Source organism: Eurosta solidaginis, chromosome 4 (assembly GCF_040869045.1).
Source record: "Eurosta solidaginis isolate ZX-2024a chromosome 4, ASM4086904v1, whole genome shotgun sequence".
Lineage (NCBI taxonomy): Eukaryota > Metazoa > Arthropoda > Insecta > Diptera > Tephritidae > Eurosta > Eurosta solidaginis.
The window spans coordinates 150,700,153-150,715,887 of record NC_090322.1 but is presented as its reverse complement, the minus strand read 5'-3'; the positions used below and the strand labels follow the sequence as shown (position 1 = coordinate 150,715,887).

The 15,735-nt window shown below is 38.5% G+C and overlaps 1 protein-coding gene across 7 annotated transcripts in view; it reads left to right on the top strand.

Annotated features, from left to right (window-relative positions):
• Positions 1-15,735, top strand: part of LOC137250502 (inactive dipeptidyl peptidase 10) — a 768,065-nt gene that overhangs the window by 542,694 nt on the left and 209,636 nt on the right. For 2 of the 7 annotated variants that reach the window (XM_067783409.1, XM_067783407.1), the window contains exon 1: positions 5,040-5,234. The exons of 3 other annotated variants lie outside the window; for them this stretch is intronic. The gene's annotated coding sequence lies outside the window, so the exon portion shown is untranslated. Of the gene's footprint in view, positions 1-5,030; positions 5,265-15,735 lie in introns of those variants that run through there. 2 more of the 7 variants (XM_067783410.1, XM_067783408.1) reach the window with 2 other exon arrangements.

Here is a 15,735-nt window from a genome sequence, read left to right as displayed (position 1 = left end):
AGAAGGTCCCACAGATGAATACCAAAAACAAATCAAAGTTGCTATAAAGAATGCAATCAATAGAGTAGATTCTAACATGGCACATAGATTTGTCCAAATGAACCCTTCGGCTCCTCCACTGGTTGCGCTACCAAAAATCCACAAGCCGGATAGATACTCTGGAGCTAAGGAACGAATATGCAATAGCAAACACAACAGAACTAATAGAGAGACTTGAGACCGTAGAGCTAACAAGAAACAGCAAATTGGTATCTTTTGACATAAAAGATTTATACCCATCTATACCACTATCGGAGACTTTGGACATAGTTAGCTCAACAGTAGTTCATAACACAAAAAGCAAAGTGGAAACTATGCAAATCACAAATACGCTAAGAACCACTTTACGTCAAAACTATTTTCAATTCACCAATAAAATATATAGACAAACAAACGGTCTTGGAATGGGAAGCCCCACATCAGCAATTCTTATGGAAGTTTTCATGCAAAATCTGGAAGAAAAGTACATACAGGAGCTGAAGTCCAAATTAGGCGTGTAATTTTATGCTAGATACGTGGATGACATAATATGCGTTTTAACTACTAATAACGAACAGATTGTACTGGAGTACCTCAACAAGCAGCACGGAAATATAAAATTTACAATGGAAACCGAAAAAGACGGAGGAATCAACTATCTAGACCTCACGATAAATATTGATAAAGAAGCCAAAAGATTTAACTATGACATATATAGAAAGTCAACGGCCACCGATACAATAATACACAATACCTCAAATCACCCTCAACAGCATAAAAATGCAGCATTAAGGCACTTGGTACATAGACTTGAAAGAACGCCGCTTACACAAGAGGCATATAAGAGAGAACTTGAGGTCATATATAATATCGCTGCAAACAACGGATATAAAAAAGCACTAGTAGATAAGCTCAGAAGGACATATGGAGAACCAAAAAGAAATAATGAAAAGGAAAATAATAGCTGGACGACTATGACATATACTGGAAAAGCAACATATAAATTGGCAAACTTCTTTAAAAAATATAACATTAACACAGCATTCAAAACATCGAACAATCTAGGGCGAAAACTAAGAACTAACATTAACTCAGAGGATCGGTTTAGCAGCCACGGCGTATACAAGCTTACCTTCGGATGCCAGTATAGTTAAATAGGACAAACAGGACGGCAAATAAGAACGAGGTTCAGAGAACATATTAGAGATTACAACAAAAAAATACGGAATCCAAACATTATACCCGAGTCTAACTTCGCGAATCACATGGTCGAGAATGAATGTTCCCCAGCAAATATCAATAAAACAGTTAGGGTTCTTCACATACAGGAAAAGGGCCGACGTCTCAACGTACTCGAAAACATGGAGATCTACAAACAGAAAACATTCGACGGTAGAATAATAAACGAACAGATAAACACAATTTCTGACACAATATTTGAGCCTTTAAAATTTGTTTACAGGAAACAACTTAATCACACAGGTACAACAGACAAACACACAACAACAAATAAACACAAAACAATTAACACACCAAATCAAAAAACCGACAAAGAAGGTCAAACGACTAAAATCACAGATTTCTACCTACCCCAGTCAGCCACACAAATCGATTAGTAAACCACCCTCGCTTCTAAATGAACACACAGCACATACAAATAACTAAATATACACAAGCATCAATTTGACAATACCTGCTCATATACCTACGAACTATAAATACAGGACGAACGACAACAACAGATCAGAACAAAAATCGACACTGACGATGGCACAACGCCGAAACCGGTTTGTCTCAAAACCAAATTTGACAAGGGATGACGGAAAATCGTTCCAATATACATCATTTATCCACCCTGTCGGAAAATCAACCAAACAAGATAAGATGTTTATAATATTTTTGGGATGACGCCGATGGCAAGTGTTTCAATTTCTATGGTTTAAAAGCATGTCCCGGGAATTTCAGGATGCCTTCAAATGAGTTTATCGTAGCCCATCTGTTTAGTGTCTTCGAGACCGCAAAGATTGATATCTCCGCCATAAGGTAAATACAAAGGGTGGAGCAAGATCAAGAGAATAATGGGGCCATCTCCACTCAATTGGTCATAAGGAGCGATGCTGGTGGACTTTTGATGAGAAAGAAATTTCAGACGTTTAACTTTCATTCACTATATCGAACGAGCGTCTCGCCGCAATTTATTTGCGATTACGCCATGATAAGGCGACCGCCGGGTATGAGTATTGTTTACTTAACAACCACAAAAATGGCATCTTTAATAACACCATAAGCATGCTGGGCATCCTATACGGCAGGGTTTTCCACCCAACGGTTTGTTTATCTTACAGTTCAAAAATGCCGCCTACACAATGTTAATCTCTTTAACGGTCGATGTTGATTTAGTTCGTTGCATACAAAAATGTGGTGACCTCTGTCGTCATCAGCTTAAATGAAAACATGAAATCAAACTGTTCAGTGTCATAGATTTCAACTCACTACATTATTTAGATATTTTCAAGGTCACTTTCTTGTGGCAGACAAGATACTGCTTAGAAAGAGCGCGCATTGATACAATGATAGTTTGCCATCGAGAGACTGCTTATAAGACCGACTTAATATCGGTGGAGAAATACGCTGTGCGGGGGAGCATTATAGTGAGATGAAAAACTAAAATAAATGCTTCATTATAAGAAGAAAATATAAATAGGGTGAGGTGAGTGTGCTAGGAGCTTCAGACGGTGACTCATACTATATGATAATCTTCGAAAATCCTATTAGAAAGTACTGTGAATGACGAAAGACTTCACGATTATGGATTAAGTTCCGGCAGTAATTATAATAATAGCTGATGTAATGGGCTTGCTTTAGCCATGAAGAGTACACTTCTTCTACTTGCTAAAAAATGAAGGATATGATTAACCCCATATCCCAATTACTGACGAACATGGATACGAGTTGTCGGTAAAGAGCATGCTTCGACTCTCAAGAAAGTATGGTTGGATGAACATTTATCAATCCCATTGAAGGTTAAGACTTTTCAATTGTTCGTTTGAAAACTAGCAGAGTTCGCTCTTCGCGGGCAGGACCCACACATTTCAGTTTAGTCTTCCACGCGAACACCTGAAACGTGCTATTTTTCTACGCAAACAACGAAGTGTGTATGTCTTCCACGCGAACGAGAATTGTGCTGGACTTGTATGCGAATTTGAAAGTCTTCCATGGAACCGTCGATATGCCTTCATGAAGGAATTAAGTGCTCTCTTCAAAATCCACAAGAAGATCAATCTCAAAAACCGCGCTAGTTATCTCTATCTTGATTTAGCAAAAAATGTTTTGCGAAAGACTTAATCAGACCTGCAAACTTCAGATTTTCATCATAAGCCCAATCATGTAGAAGAGTCAAAACAAAACGATCTATAAACATCATTTTTCGTTGATTCCAATGTAGTATTTTCCACGCCAGTAAGTGTTGGCCATATGCTGATATGCTGAATAAGACTTCCTTTTGGGCCATATGCAGATATTGCAAATGTTTTTTGAGTTGATAAGGGTCGCCCCTAGGCAGTGTTTGGCGAGCACTCGGAGTGTGTATCTGCCATGAAAAGCTCTCAGTGAAAACTAATCTGCCTCGCAGATGCCGTTCGAAGTCGGTATAAAACAAGTAGGTCCCGTCCCGCCAATTTGCAGGAAAAAATTAAAAAAATAGGAGCACGACGCAAATTAGAAGAAAATCGGCCTAAAATCTCTTTGGAGGTTATCGCGCCTTACATTTATTTATTCATTTATAAGGACCTCTCCTCGCCTTTCGAAATCACACGCGGCCTGAGGCAAGGCAATTCCCTAAGGTGCGAGTTCTTTTACTTGATTTTGATTAGCCTTAGCAAACCTTTCCTAAGTCCTGGCTTCGCAGGGTTCGATAAGAAAGCGATAAAAGTAGGATTGAGCAATATGAGGTAAATGTTTTTGTCAATAACAATGTTGGCGGATATAAACCTGAAACTATAGATGACTTTCTTTATCTTAAACCAGCTCTAACAGCAAAAATATTTCCAGCTTATACTTCAAACAGTAAATCGCGATCTTCTCTGAGTTAGGAGAGACATGTGGAGGAAGACTTGTTCTCTCCTGCTGCTCCAGATCAATATCCTTGAAGCAGGGATGGCTAGCATAACTTGTTACCCGCATGAAATCTGAGCTGCTGATCATGAGCTCACTTGATGATTGCATCACGCAATCTTTTATACAGCTAACACAGCAAAGGATGTCCAAAATGCTAAAAATAAAATAAAGGTCGTGAAGACAACATCTGGGGCAGATTCCAGCGCATAGTAACTGTTAATATATATCTCGCATCTCGATCACATAGTGTGCTCCAAGCTACCAACAGTTTGTCTACCATAGCAACCAGGTGAAGCTTTAGTATAGTTATTTGATGCCACTTGAGGTGTATTCGAAGGAGCTCGCTAATTCCATGAACCGTTAATCACTGCACGTCTAACTTGTGTCAATTTTTCTAGGCAGCCTAATGTAGTACGACTTACATCTGAAGCTTTGTACTAGCAGAAAAACCAACCACACAAAGCTCTTGTGGGCTTTGAAAGCTTTAAGCAAACTTTTTCAATATACTTTTAGTCAAAAAATGACAATTCTTGGCCAACCAACCAAAGCACCAACTGAACAAGTTTAGTAAGTACTAAAAGCATTATAAAAAGCTTTCATGTGGGTTAAAGAAAAACTTGTGAGCTATAATAGTTTTGAACAATTATAGAAACGCCAGGCAACTTTTCTTCCAGCTAAGCTTTTTGGCCTGTAAAAGCTTACTGGCACAGCGCACTTGAATTGCCTTTGACTTCCACATACGCCGATTTCCAGTTTGGAGAGCGGGAGAGTACTACCATCAACTCTATTATACTTGACCGAATCAGCTGGAGTATGTGCATGTGTTGGTGTCGCTTTTTATAAGGCACAAACATCAACACTTGAAAGGGAAACGCGCCAAATCAAAGGAACAGTCGAAGCTCACTTTTGCTGTTGTTAACAACGCAATAACGCGGAATAACGGTAATTGCGAATCGATATCGTCAAACAGTTCGTATATTAAAATAAATTGTAGTTTGCAGCTGATAAGCAATGAAATGGGGTAGCGGGCGCGGGTGTCTTTTAAAAGGGCGTAAATATATACAAAAAAATCAAATTTATACGCAAATCGCAAAATAAATGTGTGTGAAAAATTTTCTTTCTTAAGAAGTGTGCGTATTCATTTGTTGTTGGTTCGCAATAACTTTTCTTTGTTTGTTTACTTCTCACATCTCCTCCCCTCTTCCGTCATTTTATTTTTCCGTACATTCCGTTTTCTTCCTTTTTTACTCTCCTAATCCAAATGCATACATACACTCAATCAACTAAGTTTTCCTACTCAAATTTTACGTTGTTGCTGGAGTTTGGAATTGGCAAGCTAAGTGGAAAAATTTGTGTAGGTGTTTTAGGCGTAAAGGAATTGCGAAAAATAATTTTTGTGCAATTTAATACCTATTTTAAGGCGTTAACGCGTTTGTTGACAGTTGACAATAAACATGATATACTTGGCGTGTGTACTTTTTAGCATATTCCACTTGTTGTTGTAGTATTTGAAAATAAATAAGCAATTGTTGTTATTGCTGTATTGCGAATTTGCTTTATCAGAGTGTATAAGTTTCGCAGCTGACTTGGTTAACGCTTGTCACAGGGAAATTATATCCAATTTCTGAATGTTTACCAATTATATTTTGTACTTGTTGTTGTTTATATGTACAATAGCGTGGTCCTTATAAATCAAATAAATGAGACCTTCATGTCGTACTTTTTAGCATGGTAATAAGTTGCGTTAGGTTAAGTTGAAGCTGCCCTTGTAGAGGAAGCTCACTTGAACAGCATGAAAGTCCATTGCGATACCACATAAGACATCGGCGATATTACAATAGCTACTTAGATGTTAGTTTTTTATGAGACACATCCCAACCTTTGATAAATCCTCGAAGGATGAAAGAGAGTCACAGCCGAAATACTTTCGCTTAGTTCTGACAAAAGCTAGGAAATCAAGCATAAAGTGACTCGATGATTCCACCTAATCAGCATCCATACAGATGCAGGAGGATGGGGCTTCCAGTATATTGAAACATACCTCGTGAAATTTTATTGGACAGTTCCCTGCCAAACTCCAATAACCATCGATAGATGAGCTTTAGTGAACCAAATCATTTCAGCACACCTCCCGCCATCTACTTTCGCCCAGAAGGATATTGCTACCCTGCAAGAAGTACTATCTGCCAAAAGCTTGCTGAGCTGACTCCAGTTCCGTCTATGGAGGAGCAGACCACAACCACAGGACGACAGCTCAAGGCCTTTATAGCCGCTTGGTATCAGACTAGTTATTAAATTCCCTAACCGTAGCAGCACTGGATGGCATTTCAGAAACCACATCCTTAATCGCAGCAATTTCAGCTTGGCTTGGAAGATGCTGCAGTTATCAGCCAACTTAAACTTGCGGCTTTCATTTAGAGCTTTACAAAAGACAGACCCCTCCCCCACCACCTTTGCATCGCACTTCAACCCATCCACGAACAATCTAACTGATCCCTGCGCCACACGAGTCTATTTTCCCATTCCTCTCTCGGGGAATGAGTGGGTTGAAGGTTGCACAAAGAACAGTTATGGGCACAGAAGAGTCCGTGATAAATTCGAAACTTGCAAGAAGGCTAGAGTGCCCAAATCCCAAAGCCCATATCTCGCAGGCAGACATGTGCTAAGATTTGTCAAAGGAGACCCTAAAACTAACAACTGATTTTTTTTAATACCTAAATCGATAATACTAAAGTTGGCGATATGATTATTAAATTTTGTTCCCGTTAAGAAGAGCTTCATGACTTCGGATCCTTGCACAACACGCCTTAGTGGTTTCCAATAGAATCAAAACTTAATTATTATTATTATTATTACTAGGTCTGGAAGCACTGCGACCTTTGTCCAGATCTATTGTGCAAGACCTCTCAGCCTAATTCTGTATGTGGAGGCTTTTGATGTATCTAAGTACCTCTTCAGACTTTTTACTCCATGTCATGTAGGGATTAAGAGTCCAACCACCTAGATGGGATAGTCTCTGCCTGAACAGAATGACGCATCCGCAGGGAATGTGGACCGGCGTTTTATAATCCAGCTCACAGAAACGACAAACCCGGGTATCGGATAGGTTTAACTTACTTAATTGATACCGTAGACCGCAGTGTCCCGTATAGTGCCCAGCGAGAGTTCTTAGGTTCTCCCTACTTAGATTAATGAGTTTGGCTGATTCTTTCTTTGTCGGAAGTATAAACAGTTTGGCCTGTCTTTGCCCTGGGAAGTCAATCCAGTGACGTCTGAATTGTATAGTTTCCCAGTTAATTATAGTTTCCCTGGTGTATGCTTTTGTAAGTCCACAAAACGGCTCTGGACCATAGAATTCTGCTTTGCTATATAATCTGCATGTTCATTACCCTCATGTCCCTGATGTCCGTGAACCCATCCTACCAAAACCTTGTTTTTGGCTCCCAGGTCAATAAAGAGTTCAGTGCATTCATCCACCATCTTAGATGTAACTGTGCAGGATTGCAAGTTGGCAGGGCCGCCAACCATATTACAACTGTTTTTATTGAAACTCAATTTGAATTTTTGGGGTGTTGTTGTTTTATTAATGACAAATGCACTCCCCGAAGGTTTTAGGGATTGTTATCGATATTGATGGTCCTTTGCCGGATATAGAACCGGTACGTTTCGGTAACAAAGCGCCATTAAGGTACTAGCCAGACCATCTCGGGCACGATTAATATGACCACATTAAACCTTCTAGGCCATAACGCCATAATGCCAGTAACCATAGACAAATTCTTCAATAATTTCATATTTTTGACCTAGGTATTACTGTATGAGATAGCAAGACTTAAAGGATCATCTATTTGGTTTATATGGACTACCCTAGTAGGCATATTGCTTTCTTTGGAGAAATATATAAGCATGACATTTTTCTTATTCAATTTTTAAATACTTTTGTCGATATTTTAACGAAATGTATTTTTTATTTATGTAAGTTTGGTTTTATTTATTTGACTTGCTTAGTATCGAAAAATTGTCTTTCGCGTCTTTTCTCTACTCTTTCTCTCGTCGTTCACCTCCGCTTTCCACCTTCGCAATACCTTCTAGAAAAGTTCCCTTTTCGCCTCCTCTACCTCTTCTTCTCCAAATCCCTCCACCTTTTACCTTCGCTTCACCATTATTTGCGTTTTATTTGCCAAGCCTCAGTCCCTACCACTCCTCATACATATGTATGTACATAGAGCACATATTCCAGAAAAATGTAGGTTGGATGTTATGGGAAGATCATTTGGACGGTGCCGCTTGCAACAACTAAGTAGAAAGTTTTTTATTTTGCAGATATTTAGTTTCAAGAAAAAGAGATCTCGAAGCAGGTTAAGTCCCCCGGTTATCAGAGTGATCCAAAACAGTAATACTTTCAAGTAGTTCTGGCAGTTACAGTCAAACACGAAAGGACGTAGTGATCTACACCACATCGTCATTGTACATTTAGCTGCAGCAGGAACGGGTATCTCTATATTAAAAGGAACAGTGAACCGCGTTTCATCCCTTTTCATGGATATAACTTTGAAACTCTAGAGAACTTTGTCTATCTAGGAACCAACATTAACTGTGAAAATAACAGCAGCTTCTAAACATAATGGCGAATTACGATTTCCATCGAGTTAGGAGAAACAATTAAAGTAAGACATGTTGGCTTCCGTTATCGTGCAGACTTACGCCACTTCTTAGCCACAAGATATCTGAGTGGTAGAACCTGAGCTGACTCTATGGCTGTACCTCGCTATCCTCTTTTCAGCTAACATAGCTAGGTTTGGTCAAAACGTTTAGAAGGCCTTCTATGGCTGACAAGTTGTAGGTTAAACTTAAGGCTTATTCAACTAACTAGAGGTCCAGTTTTCCAGGAGCAAAAGCAAGCAGCTAATGCAATTTAAAATGTCCTATTTGAGTTTTGTTTAGTTTTCAAGGTACTATTTGGGCTAAGAGACATGCCTCAGATTTTTCGCCACTTGTTTTTCCATTTAAGGAGATAAGAGTGGTAAAGCTAGTGTGCAACGCACAGTAATCTCACTTCTCGATCTCTCATTGTAGTCAAAGATTTGGCATTTTATTCACAATATCACCCAGTCAAAGTTTCAGTATTTTGTTTGACAGGAAAGACTTTTCACTATATTTAGAGGAAAGTGGACCCAACCAGAACCTCAATTACACTTGGTAGATACGCTTTAGTGCAGTTTCTAGTCAAAATATAATCGCTATGCTTCAAGCAGTAGTGTCCGCCTATTTAGTTTAGCTCACTCGAGTTCCATCTCGGAAAGTTAAAATCACAGATTTCCGAAGGAACGTCGAATTTTTAACAGCCTTCTTTCTTTAATAGAAGTAATAGCTTAGTACACAAGCAGGCTAAAAAATGTTGGCCTGATAGTGCCCATAAAACTGCTTTAGCCTGGAATATAGGTTCGTTAAACCTAAACCATCATCCGTAGCACCACATATAAACTTTTGGGCTTGAATAGCCATTTATAAAAAGAAATAGAGAGTAATGTTCCTTATCGTGCCGTCTTCAGCTTGAAAGGCGCAATAGTGAGCAGCGGCTTGCATTTGGAGTTCGCATCAAGCTTTGGTCAGAAAACACAACATGAACTTCAACGCCTTATACCTACCTCTCCCCTTCCTCATTTATAAATATACTAAAAAAATGTATACAAATTGCGTTACACCACCGAGAATATTAAGGCCGAGCTCCTGTTTAAATTTGCGTCGTACTACTTTTTTTCTATTATTTGGCGGCGCGCAAGCAGGACCTTCGAGGTAGTGAGCGAGCATTCTACCCTATATTGGCTGCTGCGCAATGTTTCAGCCCAATATTTGCTGTAATAATCAAAACATAATGAAAAGATTTATACCTCATCTGAATGTTATTAGTATAAAAAGCTATATAGGAGCTGAAGTAATGGGGGATAGGAATAACATCGTTTCCAAATCTATATATCAAAATAATCTGGGCGAAAACAGAAATTAATTTAGCCATGTCCGTCCGTCCGTCCGTCTGTCCGTAAACACGATAACTTGAGTACATTTTGAGGTACCTTAATGAAATATGGTATGTAATTTCCTGAAATCTGACTATAACCACGCCCACTTTTTCGATATCGAAAATTTCGAAAAACCGACGAATTGCGATAATTCATTACCAAAGACGGATAAAGCGATGAAACTTGGTAGGTGGGTTTACCTTATGACGCAGAATGGAAAATTAGTAGAACCTTGCAAACGGGCGTGGCACCGCCCACTTTTAAAAGAAGGTAATTTAAATGTTTTGCAAGCTGTAATTCGCAGCTGAGTATGCAATGTTCGGTTACACCCCAACTTAGCCTTCCTCACTTGGTTTTTTTTTTTTTTGTAATCACTAAAACCTTGCTTAAACTATTTCGATGATCGGACTGACGTTGATATGAACAACAAAATTTAAATAATTATATCTCATAGGGATATTACTGGTAACTTTGGCAATAAAGAAGACGGAGTAATGAAAGGTTGAAAGCAGGTCGTCTCCAACCTCCAAAAAAAAGAGGAAATCCTTTTGATAAGAATATCGAGCATTACAAATAATAAAACTGAAAACAAACAAGAATTTTTTCTTGAAATGGGGAAGCCCTAATCCAGCAACGTGGCTCCCAAGCTCCCACAAAGTGAAATATTTTTCTAACATAAAATATAAGCGTAATGCAGCTATTTAAATAACTGTATTTATATCTTCGTCAAATATGCACACATAAGTATATTTGTATGTAAAGCCGACTATTGTGTTTCTCCTTCAACTTTACTCACTTAATACCATCAAACGTTTTTACTTCTTATCGCGCTTCTTGCAGGCCACTTATGTCGTATTTTTTTTCTTCTGGCTTTACTGCTTATCACTTTTATATGCTCGCAATGTTCGCATAGTGGAGTTCCATATATGTTTTTTATATCTATGTGTATGTGTAGGATTTAAGAGACATGAAAATGGTTTTATTCCACAACAAGCAATTGCATGCATCTTATTAATTTTAAAATAGTTTTTGATATAAAATAATCACTCGATCTGTAATGAGTTTCTTTTTATTCATAAACAAGTAAGGAAGTTTAAGTTCGGGTGTAACCGAACATTACATACTCAGTTGAGAGCTATGGTGACAACATAAGGAAAATAACCATGTAGGAAAATGAACCGAGGGAAATCCTGGAATGTGTTGTATGACATGTGTATGAAATGAAACGCGTTAAAGAGTATTTTATAAGGGAGTGGGCCATAGTTCTATAGGTGGACGCCATTTAGGGATATAGCCATAAAGGTGGATCAGGGTTGACTCTAGAATGCGTTTGTACGATATGGGTATCAAACGAAAGGTGTTAATGATTATTTTAAAAGGGAGTAATCCTTAGTTCCATAGGTGGACGCCGTTTCGAGATATCACCACAAAGGTGGACCAGGGGTGACCCTAGAATTTGCTTGTACAATATCGGTATCAAACGTAAGGAGTTAATGAGTATTTTAAAAGGGAGTGGGCCTTAGTTCTATAGGTGGACGCCTTTTCAAGGTATCGCAATAAAGGTGGACAAGGGGTGACTCTAGACTTTGTTTGTACGATATTGGTAGCAAATGAAAGATGTTAATGAGTATTTTAAAAGGGCGTGGGGCTTAGTTCTATAGGTGGACGCCTTTTCGAGCTATCGCCATAAATTTGGACCAGGGGTGACTCTAGAATGAGTTTGTACGATATGGGTATCAAATGAGAGTTTTAAAAGGGTGTGGTGGTAGTTGTATATGTGAAGGCGTTTTCCAGATATCGACCAAAATGTGGACCAGGGTGACCCAGAACATCATCTGTTGGTGCCGCTAATTTATTTATATATGTAATACCTGCCAAGATTTTAACTACTTAATATGGTAGGTGTCACAACCATTTTATAAAGTTTTTTATTTCGCGTCAATAAAACAATACAACTACCTTACCATGTTTCATCCCTTTTTTCGTATTTGGTAGAGAATTATGGCATTTTTTTTCATTTTTCGTAATTTTCGATATCGAAAAAGTGGGCGTGGTCATAGTCGGATTTCGTTAATTTTTCATACCGAGATAAAATGAGTTCAAGTAAGCACGTGAACTAAGTTCATTAAAGATATGTCGATTTTTGCTTAAGTTATCGTGTTAACGGCCATGCGGAAGGACAGACGGACGACTGTGTATAAAAACTGGGCGTGGCATCAACCGATTTCGCCCATTTTCACAGAAAACAGTTATCGTCACAAAATCTATGCCACTCCCAAATTTCAAAAGGGTTGGTTAATTTTTGTCCGACTTATGGTGTTAAAAGTATCCTAGACAAATTAAATTAAAAAGGCCGGAGCCTCGCCCATTTTGAAATTTTCTTTTATTTTTGTATTTTATTGCACCATATCATTACTGGAGTTGAATGTTGACATAATTTACTTATATATTGTAAAAATATTAAATTTTTTGTTAAAATTTTACTTTAAAAAAATTTTTTTTTTTTAAGTGGGCGTGGTCCTTCTCCGATTTTGCTAATTTTTATTAAGCGTACATATAGTAATAGGAGTAACGTTCCTGCCAAATTTCATCATGATATCTTCAACGACTGCCAAATTACAGCTTGCAAAAGTTTTAAATTACCTTCTTTTAAAAGTGGGCGGTGCCACGCCCATTGTCCAAAATTTTACTAATTTTCTATTCTGCGTCATAAGTTCAACTCATCTACCAAATTTCGTCGCTTTATTTGTCTTTTGTAATGAATTATCGCACTTTTTCCGTATTTCGAAATTTTCGATATCGAAAAAGTGGGCGTGGTTATAGTCCGATATCGTTCATTTTAAATAGCGGTCTGAGATGAGTGCTCGGGAACCTACGTACCACATTTCATCAAAATACCTCAAAATTTACTCAAGTTATCGTGTTAACGGACGGACATGGCTCAATCAAATTTTTTTTGCTCCTGATTATTTTGATATATGGAAGTCTATTTCTATATCGATTCCTTTATATATGTACAACCAACCGTTATCCAATCAAACTTAGTATACTCTGTGAGCTCTGCTCAACTCAGTATAAAAATATGGCAAGTCCTCTCCAGGATTTTCATAGTAAATTTAAAGTGCCTCGACTTTGGCCTTTAGTTCTTCGCACAATACGCTACATGAAACAAGCAGATTCCGCGCCTGTTAATGCAGCTTGTGGGTTCACCATTCATTTTATCACTTCGTTATAAGTAATGAGTGGACGGAATGTTAATTTTGCTCGCAGCGCTTGAAGCAACTTCGTCTCATCTCTCGCTATGTTGCAATGAGGATAAGTGCTCCCTCCACAACTTCGACACACAATGTAGTTACCTGTTGTTGTTGTTTTACAGAAAGGAAATCCTTGGGAGAGTGTTATAGATACTGATGGTCCTTTCCATTTCGGATGCAGATTCGGTACGTTCCGGTAGCACCATTAAGGTACTAGCCCAACCATATCGGAAACGATTTAGTATGGCCACATGAAACCTTCTAGGCCATACCGCTCTCCCACCCCCTAAATCCGTGAGGAACTTGGGGTCGCCAGAGCCTCGGCTTTCAAACGGGCTACCCCTTGAAGAAGAATGCTCATACTTCTGATCTTCACCGCCTCGTCAAAGATTAATGTCTTTATAGATGAGTGGAATAATCATCAGATATTTGCTTCATGATCAGCTTTTCGCCTAAGGATACGCGTGCTTAAGAGTACATTTTGTAATTTGGACTTCGTTTGACAGTACACTTTAGGTAAATCTGTTCTCAGTTACGGAGTATTCGACTTTGTTCCTTGTTCGTTGTTTTTGTTGCTGTTGCGAAAATGACACTCCATGAGGGAATGTGTTATTTGGACTTCGTTTGAGAGCACACTTTAGGTAAATCTGTACTCAGTTACGGAGTATTCGACTTTGTTCCTTGTTCGTTGTTTTTGTTGCTGTTGCGAAAAGGACACTTCATGAAGGAATGTTGTCAATGTTGATGGCCTTTTGCTATATCCGGGAAGTTTCGGTAACAATCAGCATTAAGGTACAATCCCAGCCGTCGCGGGAACGATTTAGTATAACCACATTGAACCTACTAGGCCGCATTGCCCCCGTCTCCTAGTTCAATGAATAAATTCATGTCGCCAGACTCTCGACTGCCTAGGAACCAGGATTCTCAGCGGGTAGGTGAGGTGGACAATGTGGTGGGAAAAGCCATAAATTGCGCTGGCAACTCCTTGAAATCGATGCACTACACAAAGCCTTGAATCATTTATTTTAATTTCTTACGACAGGCATGCTTGCCGCGGGTATATTCTAAGCCCCTCCAAGCCCCTGTTGTTCGTCGATCAGGAGGTTGACAATTTGCTTCATGCATCTTTTATGCTGCATCACTTGAAGGCTAGAAGTAGCTAATGAAAAAGCTACAAGAACATTTTGAAAATCCCTTTCCTATAAACTGCCAAAATTTTACAAAAAGAAGCTTCCGAGGAATCTCAGGCTTGTTCTAAGATTCGGGCCGGTATTTACGCAAAAAGTGCTCAACAATCTATTTGGTAGTTACGTCTCTATAACTTCTGCGGTGATTATTATACGAAATACCCATCTATGGCGACATAAGCTTAAAGTTGTTGGCTCTAGATCTACTCAGCAGACTTTTGGTGTACTGTATTGTAATTTGGCCAAGTATTTCCGAAACTGGTCAGCTTGTAGTGCACTTCCGCATTTGCTAAGCGTTGAACTTCCCAACTGACTACCCGTATTGATGTATTTACCTGAGCGCTAATTATTCCTTCATTTGCTGTCGCTAAGCCCCTTCGGTGCCAGTTCATTCACTGTCTAAATTGCTTCGATTACTCTATGACCCCAAACCCTGATAACGTATACTTCTAGAGTGTACATTAAAGCAGCTAGAAATTGCTGGGACGGCCCTACTATCTTTTGAATAGTATATGGTGCTGTTAGTGCTTATTTGCTGCTTAGCTATAATAATTGATAGATTCCGTTCCAGTTATTCCGACTTCGAGTCAATTGCAGGGTGTCCTATAGTGGCGCCAAGTTCTACCAAAAAAAATCGAATTTAAGCAAATTCTCTCTAATTACAGAGGATAAGGTCACATACAATTTGCATGTTTACTCCTTCCATTAATAATATGTTATCTTAAAGGTATTTAGTAAAGGGATCACCCTTTACTAAATTCATCAATATGAACTTTTGGTCACAGAGACTAAATGCAAATAAAATAAATGCAATGTTACCTTGTACAATGTTGACATTATTAAATTTCAATATAGGCAAAGAATGCTATGCGTTGCTGTAATAAACGAGACGCAACGAAGAAAAAAAAATGACTCACCCATAACAACTGCACATTTTCACATTAAATTAATTTAAGTCACTACGTAAATTTCAACCATTCAATAAATGTTGTAGGTACATAAAATAATTAAATTTTTATGAGACATTTAAAATGTCTAAACAATAAACGGCTGGCACACACAAAAAAAATTACTCATACGCCATGGTGACCAATTGAAAATAAGCACACATTTAAGCGAATCAAGTACACAGCACACATT